A 13,076-nucleotide genomic window follows, 5' to 3' on the forward strand; every position below is an offset into this window, starting at 1 on the left:
TTAAGCTCATGTTCTCATGTTAGCAAAACAATTGTTAGTGTAACAATGAGTGGCAGAATCTGTCATCAAAGTATACAATCATGAACTGGCCGTGTAACATGGTCAAATGAACGCGATATTGTGCATTCCTTGAAACTGAGATAAGTGGTCTTGTGTCATTTGTAACGTCATACAAGTCAGTATTGTAACTGCACGACCACAACAGAGAGAAACCTACTGTAGATCTCAGCACTCAGGAGAACTTTCATTTGAACCCTCTGATCTAGCTATTGCCAACCTATGGTGATATTGCCCCACCTACAGGAGTCCTTGAAATTCTCAAGAATATTTGTCTCAAGATATTGGCTGCACACGTGCATTGTTGCAACTGTGTTGGATTCAGTGAGATTACCATTCTAAAAGTTGATACAGGCATGAAGGCAAGGTATACGTTGGCATGGCGTCTCATTTATCACATCCTAAGTGCAATTCATTAACACCTTGCTAATACATTCTGGCATTAGAGGAAGATCCTTATGAATATTGAACTGTGCTACTATTAACAGAAATGTTAATTATGATGTCAAGACAGAGTGGGGGAGTCAAGGTGAAAGCAGCACAGCAATAGCTAAAAATAATCCATGGCAGCCAGAGTATAACATTCTTCTGCAGAGGAGTGCTACTGGCAAGGGACCTTTTTGCTGCAACAAAGAGGTGGAAGAGAGGAAGTAAATGAATTAGAGAACAAGCCAAATTTGTGTCTTTGTTTCATCCGCACTCGTCCTGTCCTTATTTTTTTCCAACCTCTCCCTCTTCTAGGTATTGGAAGTGGTGCAAATTGTATAATGCTGGTCTTTGTTCTACAGAGTCAAGCCACATGAATAGCCGTCCTGAGCGCACACAAAAACACACTGACAAACTGATCATCTTAAAAAAGCAACGCCCTGCTGCTCACTTGGCCTACTTTCCACGGCAGCACTGGGACGTGGGAAGAGGAATAGAATTCAGGGGAGGATGTTCTTGCACTCTGGGAGACATTCAGGATAGCAAGTGTGATGCACATAAACATAGCCTTTGCATTGTCAACCTTAGACCGCATTTGCCCCAGATAACTAGTCCCTGTGCTAGACTATTCTCTTTGACTTTGCAATTGAAATCCTGAGAAGATTATGCCAGAGCTAAAAGAGGCAAACTCCGGGGTGGGATTTCAATATTCAATTCCTGTTGGATTTTGTAGCATTATGACATATAGTACGCCATCTGTTATCCTCCCTGTCTCTAACTCTATGTCTGCCCAAGTCAAGTATATTGCCGTCAACGTCATTACATGTGCTCCGTGGTTTCTGTTGAATATTGGCAACTATGAAGCTGCCAATATTCTTTTCTAATGCACTCTTTAAAAATATAGTACTCACATATATGTCTGGGCATAAGGCTTTCTTGCATATAGAACACAGGTAGATCTTCCATTGTCTAGAAGGTGCACTGAAGTAACCACTCCTAACTTTTTCTAAACAGACTCTCCCAAGCTCCATCTAATCTGGGGTTTCTACGTACACCGCCTAACCAAATGTCGACATCTGTGAGGGTGCTCATCAAGAAAAGCCCCTCAGAGAAACAGGGGATAATAATCTTAGTTCCCCTCACCTTCAGCTTGCCCACAGGGGGTTTGATAAGGAGATGAAGAAATCCTATGTAAACATGCCAAGTCAAATTCTTACTAGAAATGTGAGGCAGAGGGCAACCTCGGTGCATCTCTATTACTCTAGTTTTCAGCACCCCTGAATGTAAACAATTGAGGTATTCAGCCCATGGTTTGAGCACTGACTCGCCCGTACACAATTTACATCTTCGTGAGCCGTTTTCAGCCACAACAGTACTTTACGCTTAGTGCAACGTGAAATGTCCTCAGAAGTCTACACAACACCCATATATATACGAGGACCGCATAGCTTCCACGGAAGTGAGTTTTGCTCTCTGGAGAAACCTACAAAGTTTGAGCATCTGTTCCATCATGTAGTCTTTGTTGAGAAATTAAATATTGAACTGATCTAGTGTACCATGAATGTTTCACTCACATAGTGATTAGTTAGACTGGAGAGAGGCAAGAGATTGCAGCACTGTACACTCCACTTTAATTTACTGTATTTGTTGTTCTGTGCCTTTATGTGTTTTTCATATCAGATTGTATTGTTGTTGCTGCCGATGTTCTTTAATGTTGTTTTTAATTGGGTTTTACATACATGTATAAGTCACACGACACACATAAGCACAAATGTGCAATGTGCGTTCACATGTGCACACATATGCGTGCATGCACACTCACACAAATATAGCATGCAGTGTGTGTGCAGGCAGTTTTTATACAAATTGTATGTTAAAAAAATAAACAATTCACCCAAACCGGACATAAACTCTGAATTCAGTAATCTTCTTAAATTGTGGGTGAACATTATCTCAACATAAAGCACTCAGAAGAAGTCTTGAATATAGTACAAATTTCAACCTTTTCTTGTCAGCTGCCATCTCAGTAGAGCAGAGGTCTTCAACAGGGGGTCCGGGACCCCTAGGGGGTCCTCAGAGCTACTATAGGGGGTCCGCCAAATCTTTGTGTGATAGGATTTAGTTTTTTTACATTAACCACTTGAACCTTAAAATTCCTTTTCTGAGGGGAACATTAGCCGAAAATAGCAGATCTACAAGCTCTCAACGCCTCGCGCTGCGAGGCGTTGAGAGCTTGTAGATCGGCTATTTTTGGCAAAGAGGCTATAGGTGTAGAGGGAAAAAATAGCAGACTAAGTAAGAAAAAACCTTTAATCTGAAACACAATGTTATACAATATAGAGTAGGGGGTCCCTGCTTCATCTCTCTCTCAGCTAGGGGGTCCTTGGCCTGAAAACGTTGAAGACCCCTGCAGTAGAGAGAAAGCTTTATCCCATTTTAGTGACATTAACATTTTGGGTTAGAGAAGCAGACCTAGGTAACACATGCAAGCAGGAGAAGAAAAAACGGTATCATCACAGAGATCATAAAATGGTGTCGTGAGTAGTCTTTTGTCCGGGACCATAGGAGAGTTCTGTTGCTAAAGGGAAGGACAAAAGCAGAAGGCGCCACGGGTATAAGGTTCCCCTGAGCAACAATGCTGAAAGTTTCAACTTGCAGCACATGGGTGTAACTTTAACTGGAATACCGTGGATCAAAGACTCACAAACAAAGTGGGTGGAAATGCTGGAGGAGTGTCTGTGTTTGAGTAAAGGACAGGTTCACTTCGAGAGAAAGAGGGGAGAGACCATTTATGAAACACAGACTAAGCAATCATGCTTAATTACTGACTCCATGTTTTGTGAGCACCATGGGTGACAAAACTCATTTGACAACGCTGACACACACCAAAATCCTAAGTGTTATTTTTACTCTGAAAATGTAGACATGGACCCGTAAGGGTCAGTTTTACAGGTCCATTTGGGTAGATTTTTACGCTGTCGGAGTGAAATTAACATTGAGGATATTGCTGTGTATGTATTATAATGTACGCTTAATTTAGGGAGGCAGCAAGACTGCAGCAATTTAACCTTATTAAATTATAAAAGGAAATGAACTTTGACCAATAAAAATATCTCATGTTCCCCTTTGATGCATCCAATGAGCTGCAATGACTTTAAACAGAGACATGCTGGTGTGTGTGTGTGTGTGTGTGTGTGTGTGTGTGTGTGTGTGTGTGTGTGTGTGTGTGTGTGTGTGTGTGTGTGTCACACACACACACACACACACACACACACACACACACACACACACACACACACACACACACACACACACACACACACACACACACACACACACACACACACACCTCAAACATGAATTCCCTATACTCTCTTTGTATACCGTATCGCAGAAGGTGGAAGAATTTGCAAATGTTATTGTGTCTGGGTTCTTACAAAAAGCTACGAGACACATCGCCTTGAAATGTGATGGGCTTAAGGCAACACATCAGGTTAGACCAGTGGATGTATAACCTTTACACTGCAGTTGAACCTGCGCATACAAGTGTTATGAAAGGTCCCCCTGGCTCTCTGCTCTCTCTTCTGACATGGATTTGAAGACTTGCCACTTTATTAGCTGCTAAGCCCCCTATGCTTGTTCTATATAGTGGAGGCCTATGTTATGAGCCAGGTTCTCATTGTCTGGCGTTATTAGAGGAAGAGTCTGCAGCACTCTCCAATTCCCCCCTTGAGAATCACTCTGACTGTTTGAAGGGAAGCTACAAGTGCAATTTAACCCATCTTATTTACAATATGATCTGTAACAGGGACATCATTACAGAAAGGATTCACATCTAATATTATTTCCTCAATGGGTAGCTGGGCTTTTTGTCCCTGTTGTCATTTACTCTGTAAAGTGCATTGCCCGATTTATACTTAGTTGTGTGCCTGTATCGCACACCAAAAATAGCAGATCTACAGGCTTACGTGTCTCGGGCTTATGTTGTTTGATGCACACCTGTGCTGTCCAAAATTACACCTTCCACTGTAACACTGGAGACATGGAGAGGTATAGAGCAAACTTCACAGTATAATTGTCAACTGACTTGTGTCAGTTTGCATCAATAGTTTCAACATGCACATATATTTTTTAAAGACAGTTATTTTTTCTGATTGTGATTTTATTTTTATTTTTATGAAGCAGCAACTTATCAACAGAGGTTCAGTTTGAGGAAATACAAACAGTGACTTTATGTCTAACACTTATCATTGCCACCCACGGATTTTCCAGATATGGAAATATTCTGCTGGCTTTGAATAATAAGTGACATAGTGCCATCTAGTGTGCAAGTTTGCACACTGAAGGAGAAAGTCCCTTTCACTGCATGTATGGAAGACATCGGTATGGAACCTTATGAAGGAAGCACAATTCAAACAAAGTAGGTGAAAAAAGACGGTGTTGCTGGTGGCTTCTCATGTGTGTGTCTGTCTATCTATAGATGTGTGGTGTAAGAACACTGAATGACCACACAGGCAATTCTTGCCCAGGGGGAAAATAAACCATCAGTCCGGGGGTTTGTCTCAGAAGCTTTACAGTATGTCTTTCTTTGACAACGCTCAGTTGTGGAAAGCCACAAGGATACTCTCCTTCAGACAATGAGACAATGTTGAAGGCGATGCATGCAAATTGTACCCGTCGAAATTACAAAGACATGCACAAAGCTCAAATCACCAGCCCTAATATCTCACTCATCGGTCCTCATGGCTCTGCAGGCTGCCAGAGGAGGCTATAGAGACAACAGAGGATACATAATAAGAAAAAAAACACAGGAGCCAAACAAGAGTGCTGAATAATTGATTGTGTTTGCCTTTGCTGTGTGTATGTGTATGTGTATGTGTATGTGTATGTGTATGTATGTGTGTGTGTGTGTGTGTGTGTGTGTGTGTGTGTGTACGTGCGTACTGTACGTACGTGCATGCGCGCGCGTGCGCGTGTGTGTGTGTGATTTAAGACTGAGGTGCTGGACAGAGCGCATGCCCCAGAGCAGGTCAGATGCCTCCAATGGCCAATGGTTTGTATTGGAAACTAAGTGACTAACCAAATTTGGGGGATGGGTAGATTTGAATGGATGGATGGATGGATATGTGTGTGTGCATGTGTTTGTGCATGTACAGTATGCACACACCTGTATGCACATAATGCACGTGCAGGTGAGAGCAGTGAGAGTGTGAGTGATTGTGGGCATGTGCATTTATGTGCAGGCCTGTGTTTTAGCTGATTGAGGGACATGAGCAGATAGTTGTGTTTAAAAAAAATCAATCTGTAGAACTGAGCAAGCACCCAGACCTATGCATTGTTTTTGTGCTCACTTTTGTAAGACTAGGAGCAAAGGATGTCAGGGAAAACAGGCGCTTGTTGTTAAAGAGCTCAGGAATAGCTGTGTTGTAAGCTGTTAAAAAAGTCAATATACCTTCATTTTGTCTGTGCTGGTAATGAGCCATATTTTCTCAGGAAAATGGCTGCTTCTCCGGAGGCACCGTGTCTACTCAATGTGGCCCTGATCCTGAATAAAACAGAAGGCTCACCAATCAATCTCTCCAGGTTGCCCACAGCCAGAGAAAGCAGCTGCACCACATGTTTGCCTTGCGCGATAGCGACAAGTTAACATACGGGCAGTACAGTAACCATCCACAAGCAGCCTCTAGCTGTCTTATAATGAATTCCCACAGGGATGGGGAACTATCAGAGTCAGTGGTGTTACTGGAGGCTCGGAATAAAGTCAACACCTCTCCTTATACCTGATGAAGCAACGGTGCAGCAGAACACACAGCACACACAACCCCACACAACAGTGAAGCTGCACAAAATGTGGGAGAATAACAGCGTATGCAACAATTAAGCGGTGAAAAATCACAAACCAGGTTGGAGCCAATGGTTCCCTTTTGGTGGTGTTCAACACAATCTTTCCGAGTGCTTAGTTTAGACAAGGCAGTGATTTTCTACCCTCTCAAGTAAATGGGTTATTAGTACAAGAAAGGAGCCCTTCGTTTTATACAGCAGAGAACAATTTTTGGTGCCATAAAAGAAACGTTGGAATTGTACTCCATAAATTGTTCTCAAACTGCACTTCCCATGTTCATTTAAATGTAGGAAATGTTCCAGATAAGCTATTTATGCTAAAGTATTTTCTTTTTTTAATCATGAGAATTAATTCCCCAGTATTATGGGGAATCAAATCTTGGCCTTAGCCTTAAAGCGTTAGTTTCACATACATGTTGGTGTGTGTCTGTATTGTGGAATTGCCAAAACACCACTGATTTCACCACAAAAAAATATATATTTTAAAGAAAAATAATGTCCCCCTAAAAGGAAGTATGGCGTTTATACAGACTTCTCCTTATTGGCACTGTCACAGACTTGCTTTGTGTCATTTATTGTAGTGTCTAGGTCTTGCATTTCCACATATTTTGTTCCCTCGTCTATTTTTCTAGTTTCTATGTTTCTGTTTGTAATCATCCAAGTCAGTCCTGGTTGAGTCATTGAGTCTGTGTCACATCAAATGTAACATGCCCATACGTACGTATGGTAAGGGGGGCGTGGGCGTCACAAATGTAACTGCCCATATGGACAATATTCATGACTCATGAATCTAGGTACTCGTGTTTGAGAGTTGTGTACAATTGCGCACATCGTTTGCCCAGCGGCTTTAAGGCTGCCCTCACCACCTTGACCGAGGAACTCCCACAAGATGCTAGATTTAATTTGGATCAAACTCACTTGAGTTTCAAAGTTGGATACAGTGATTAACTGTCTGCTGGCCAAAAAGACCAGCTTAGTGGCCTTGTGGTTAGAGTCTGCCATTAGACTCGGAGGTCGGAGTTCAATCCACCGCCGTGTCATACTATTAAAAAAAGGGGTACCCAATGCCTCTCTGCTTGGCTCTCAGCATCAAGGGTTGGATTGGGGGTAAGTCCCTGTGACATTCTAGTGTCATGTCCAGGGGGTGTACTTGTAAATCATGCTACGGAAACGGAAGATAGTCTCCTGACCTATGGGCCACATGGCTCGGGAACCATTGGTTCCCAAGGCTACTTACTTATGAGGAGAAAAAAAAAAGAAGGTCAATACAGAAGCGGGGAGCGTTAATGAACAGAGCAGCAATGCCCACACAAGCTCATACACAAAATAGGTATTATGAAAAGTCATTTGAATTTGTCCTTTGGTATGATCAAAATATGCGTTTTGAAACATGGGAAGGTGCTGGTGTAGCTTCTACAGTACAATGCCAAACCTCAAATGAACAAACAATACTAGGTCCAAACCTAGTATATGGCTAGACCACGGTGGAAATACGTTTTTTAACTTTATCGTGTTATCTTCGACATTTTCAATGTATATCCCGCAATGTACGACGGACCTGTTATACAGTATATATTTTTTGTTACATCAAATAAATCAAAAGACTGTATGCAACACTGGAGGGCATTTTATTTGAAACAATGATACAATGATAGTTTTTAATATTTTATTTATTTATACATACATACTACTAGTTTTGAAGAGAATGTGATTTTTCCGCAAACTGTAAAAGAAATTCATCAAAGGCAGCATACCTGGACCACCCCCTAATGGTTTAACCTGTGTTACATACTGTAATGAATTGAATGCTTCCAATTATTGAAATACTAGACATCAGACCTAAAATACAATTGATTTACTGTTGGTAAAACAAATACCCCACGATAGTTTCTTGCTTGCATTTAACAATGTATCAGCACAAACTTACTATGTTTTCAGTATCGTATGCCGTAGTTTCTTATTGTATTGTCTGCATTCAAACACTTGGTTGATGCATGGGTCATTGGGATATGCATACACTACGTTTTGAAACAATATACGGTATATATAGTAGGTAGACTAAGAAAATGTGATGTGCACAGCAATGCCTACAATGACCTACATACAGGACTTCCAGAATGTAATTGTACTGTCCTTGCTACATGTACATTAGTGTACATAGTTAGACAGTCAGCCAAACTCCTTTAAAAAATGACATGGGAGTCAGGAAGTAGCGTCCAAGCTCCTGTGTTTTATTGTCACACTTGTACATCAAAAAATGGAGTAAACTACCAAAAAGAAATAAAATGACAGGCTGTAACAAACTAACTAACAAACAAACAAACAAACAAGCAAGCAGGTGAACACAATCAATTATGCATGAAATACACTCTACAAAGTTGCATACAAATCATAAACTAGTCTACTGACATAAGAAAAGGAAAAGTTCCCACTTACAGACAATGCTGTCCACAGCTCAACAAGAAATGAGGACTCTTAGAGCACTTACAGATCACATATGTGTGCTTCTCCTAATCAGGACAGTACAGTACACCTGTTGTATAAAATACATTGAATGGCCAGTAGGTGGCTCTGGCAACACTTGCCATTAGAGGGCAGAACAGTAATGTTTTACTGTACATTTGACATTAGTGATTTCACTGCATATAATATAATAACAATATAATAACTATATTACTCCTCGGAAATGATTGAATGGCATTTAATTTCTATTTGAGTCTAAGGCCCATTGTTCTATCCCAGTGGTCGCAAGCCTGCTGCCAACTCAGAGCTGTTTGAGTTGCATACCGATGAGCCCCGGGTTGCCTACCCAGGGCCGGCAAAATGTGGAAGGTCTGTTGTCATAGCCATTTGGAATGGAATCTGAAAAATCTTACTGATACATCTTGATCACAAGACTCTAGAGATAATGTGTACCGATTTGTGTGAGTTTTGGACAAGTATTAGCAAAAAGTGTGTTTTGGGGTAAACGTGAAATGGCGGAAAATCCAGTCTGGCACAAATGTATGGGGCCTATACGGGTAGTTGCGTCACAATCCAAGGAATCCAGTGATGATTTAGATCAGTGATTCTCAAACTTATTAATTCCAAGGACCTCCATAACTCTGGTTCCATGTGTACACTCTCAGAGTTACAGACCTGTAAGGGTCCATTTGGAAACCCCCTCAAAGGAACCCTGAGGGTCCCTGGACCCCACTTCCAGAACCACTGATTTAGATTATATGACCTATTCAGTTCAAGAGTTATAGGCCAAAATGTGAATTTGGTTATTACTGCGCCACCATGAGGCCGATTTGAAAAATGAGTTGCTTACTAGGAGTGTGCGTCAGTTTCACGCTGATTGGTCCAACAGTCCAGGAGATGAGCTGTTCACAGACACACTGACTGACTGACTGACTGACTGACTGACACACACTGACAGACAGACAAAAATGTAAGATATATCTTGATATGCCTTTTCTTTTAAACAGTGGATGTATATATCTAATTTGTATTTTCTCCCTATTCTGTTTGTATGATAATTTCTCGTATATGTTTCCTAAACACCTACAGTAGTTAATAATAACCCACATACCTAATGCAGCAATGACTGTATATGCTTTGCCCCTGTGTCCACTCTCGGAGTGACATCATGTAACAGGCCACAAGTCTTTATGGAGTGAATAAACAGGTGTTTTTTAATTGACCTGATGAAGATCCATCATGAATCGAAATGTTTGTTTTGTATTAACTGCCAGAGGTATTTTCATATTTTTTTAGCCAGTGCCAGAGATTTTTCATTGAAAAAAAAAAGGTACTCAGGAGCCGAGATACAGAATTTTTAAGTTTTAAGTTAACAAGGAAGTGGATAGGAGTCTAGATCTTCGAAAAATCATATCTCCTTGGTCTTTGGGTCAAATTGAAAAAAAAAATATATATAAAAAAATAATAATAAAAAGTTCACGTAGATCTACGCGACTGGCACGTGGCGGCTTTAAATAGGTTCGCGTAGATCTACGTGATTGGCAGTGAAGAAGTCTAAACCATAACTCAGTGAAAACCACAACAGAAAGCATAGGGCCACAATATCTGTTTTTGGGCGGTGAAACCGCCCCTATAAGTGAGATTTGGAAAAATGTACAAATATCTTGGGCAGTGAAACCGCCCCTAAAAGTGAGGTTTGGAAATTTGTACAATTATCCTGCGCTGTGATTGGCCAATCACAGCCTATTCAGGACTGTGATTGGCCAGTGTCACATGACACATGTGCATAGCCCTATATAAGCAACCATAACTTGAAAAAAAACATAAAGTTATGGTTTTGTCCATCATAAAGAGTGTTTCAATAAATGTATTTATCCTTTGTACATGATTGATCGACTCCATTCAGTATTGTGATTAGCTAGCAAGACACCGCCCACTTCACACAGGGTGTGATTTTATTATATTATATACATGCTTTGATGTTTTGGTTGTTACTCCTTTCATTTCCACCTAAACTCCTAAACATAGCACTTTCTGTCACGAGGTAAAGGTTGGAGAATCGGTAGCAGTTAGTGTATTAACCCTAACCCTTGGTCAATACATTTTCAACGGATCAAAAAACAAACAAACAAAAAAGAACAGAAATGGAACTGGGCTTGATAAACATTACGTAACTCTCGTCCATAATTTCAGAGTAGTTGTGCAAGTGGTCATAGAGAAGTGTGTTCGTTTTCAAGGAACGAGGGAGGTGCAAGAATTTACCCAATTTAACCCATACATATACTGTACATTCTTAGGCTAAATTCACACCAGGAGCTCCGAGCTCATGTCCACTGCGGACATTCGCAAAATGCAATAAAATGGGCATGTCCAATGTATGACTGACACCTTCAAAAATAAGCGAGTTGTGCTCCAGTCCAGCGAGACTTGCTCTGCTTCGTGAGCATCAAATTCAGCAGCTGCGCCCGAGCAGAACAACTCACAGACATGGAGGAGAAATACAGACACTTGACGCTTGTCTCTGGCAGCTTGTTTGTAAATGATTTATATATCTTAGGTAAGAAATAGACTATGTAGTTATTAAATCTTTATTAATTTTACACCTACAACTGCTAGTTTAAAACTTTGTTATCAACATTCGCTATAGTACTCACATATAGTAGTCCGTTTCTGCAGTGTCATGTGTATGCCTAGTCCAAGCCTACTTCAGAGCACAGCGCTGCCGACACACACAGCGGCAACGTCAAAGTTGAACTTTTCTCAACTTTGACGCTTCACTTTTTGCTGGCTCCACCTGTTTTGCTGGCTCCACCTGCAGTGGGGAAAGCATCGGTCACTCCTCGCCATAGATAATGCATTGAACCTTGTCGCTTTCTCAGAACACGGCGGCGAAATAGTATGCCGGTGTGAATTCTGCGTTTGACTTAGTGGTGTAGTGGTAAGCAGTCTATTTTATTTCATTATTTAATCCTCTGCGGTAAATTAACACAGACAATAATAATTTGACATAATGTGCTAAAACTAACTCTCCACTTTTTAAAAATTGTCCCACACCCTCACTCTCCTTCAGAAAATGTCATTTGTTTGCATCATACAGTAGTACACATACTGTATTTAGGACAATTTTACAACAATTATTTTTTGATTGTTTGCGTGCACACACTAGCACACGCATGCATGCATGCACACATGAGACAATGGGCCTCTGGGCAGAAGGTCCCCATCACATTGATTGACTGGTACACTGACTGGCAGCCAACAGCACATTAATCACATTTACCTGTACATCAACAGGATTAACAGAGCACTTACACAAAATCAACTGCAAAAGCATATTAATTAATGCACTATTTATGCTCCCTCTTCTAATCTACAAGCTCACAACTTATCGTGCATGCCATAGACCAGGGGGGGGTCGGCAACCTTTTTGACATGAAGTGCCAAGTTTACATTTTCTTGGTAGTCAGTGTGCCATATCAACATTAAGTTTAATTATGGTACCACATCAACTTTTATATTTCCATCTGATTTTGATTGTCCATAGGCTATAGCAACCTTTATTTTTCTTCTTATTCTTCTTTAGAAATATTTTCTTTCAAATCAGGATGTAATGATCATTAGACCATTAGATCAATAACCTCACCTATCTCTCAGACTCCCTTCCCAGTCAGAGTTAGGAGGAGTTTGAATGAATGTAGAATTATGTGCAGGATGTAATTTGTATATAGATGTGAGGGGACTTAATTTAACTGACTTTTTTGAATATTTAATTTGAAAAGAAAAACCTATCTCTCACACTTATGCCAGTGTGCCAGTGATCACCCTCCCCTGTGCCAATGTTGGCACCCATGCCTAAGATTGCCTACCCCTGCCATAGACTGACCATGGCGTCACCCACTGGTTTCTACAGATCCGTTTTGAAGCCACTAGTTCAGCGAAGAATGGCGAGTGTAAGCGGAAACAGTGTGCTATTGGTGTGAAGGGGAGGGTGAGGGGTGGGTCTTCACTCAGTAGAACCCAATCACAAGCCCCGAAAGCATATCCTGCTTTATCATCAATTAAAAACTTAATGGGACCATAATTTACAAAAACACATATCATGCTGTGGAAAGAAGACTTGAAACTAGCGATTGAAAGTCTTTATGAAAAGGTTGACTAAGGTAATAAAACCAAGTGTAAAGTCGGGTCAAGTTTCCATTGACTTTGAAGGACTCAATGAATGAATGGACTTAAATGGTATCATGATGGTTTGTTTCTTGTGACATCTTCAAAGAGAATATTTAGGCTAT

The sequence above is a fragment of the Gymnoscopelus braueri genome (genome assembly GCF_963280865.1).
Source record: "Gymnoscopelus braueri genome assembly, chromosome: 14".
Lineage (NCBI taxonomy): Eukaryota > Metazoa > Chordata > Actinopteri > Myctophiformes > Myctophidae > Gymnoscopelus > Gymnoscopelus braueri.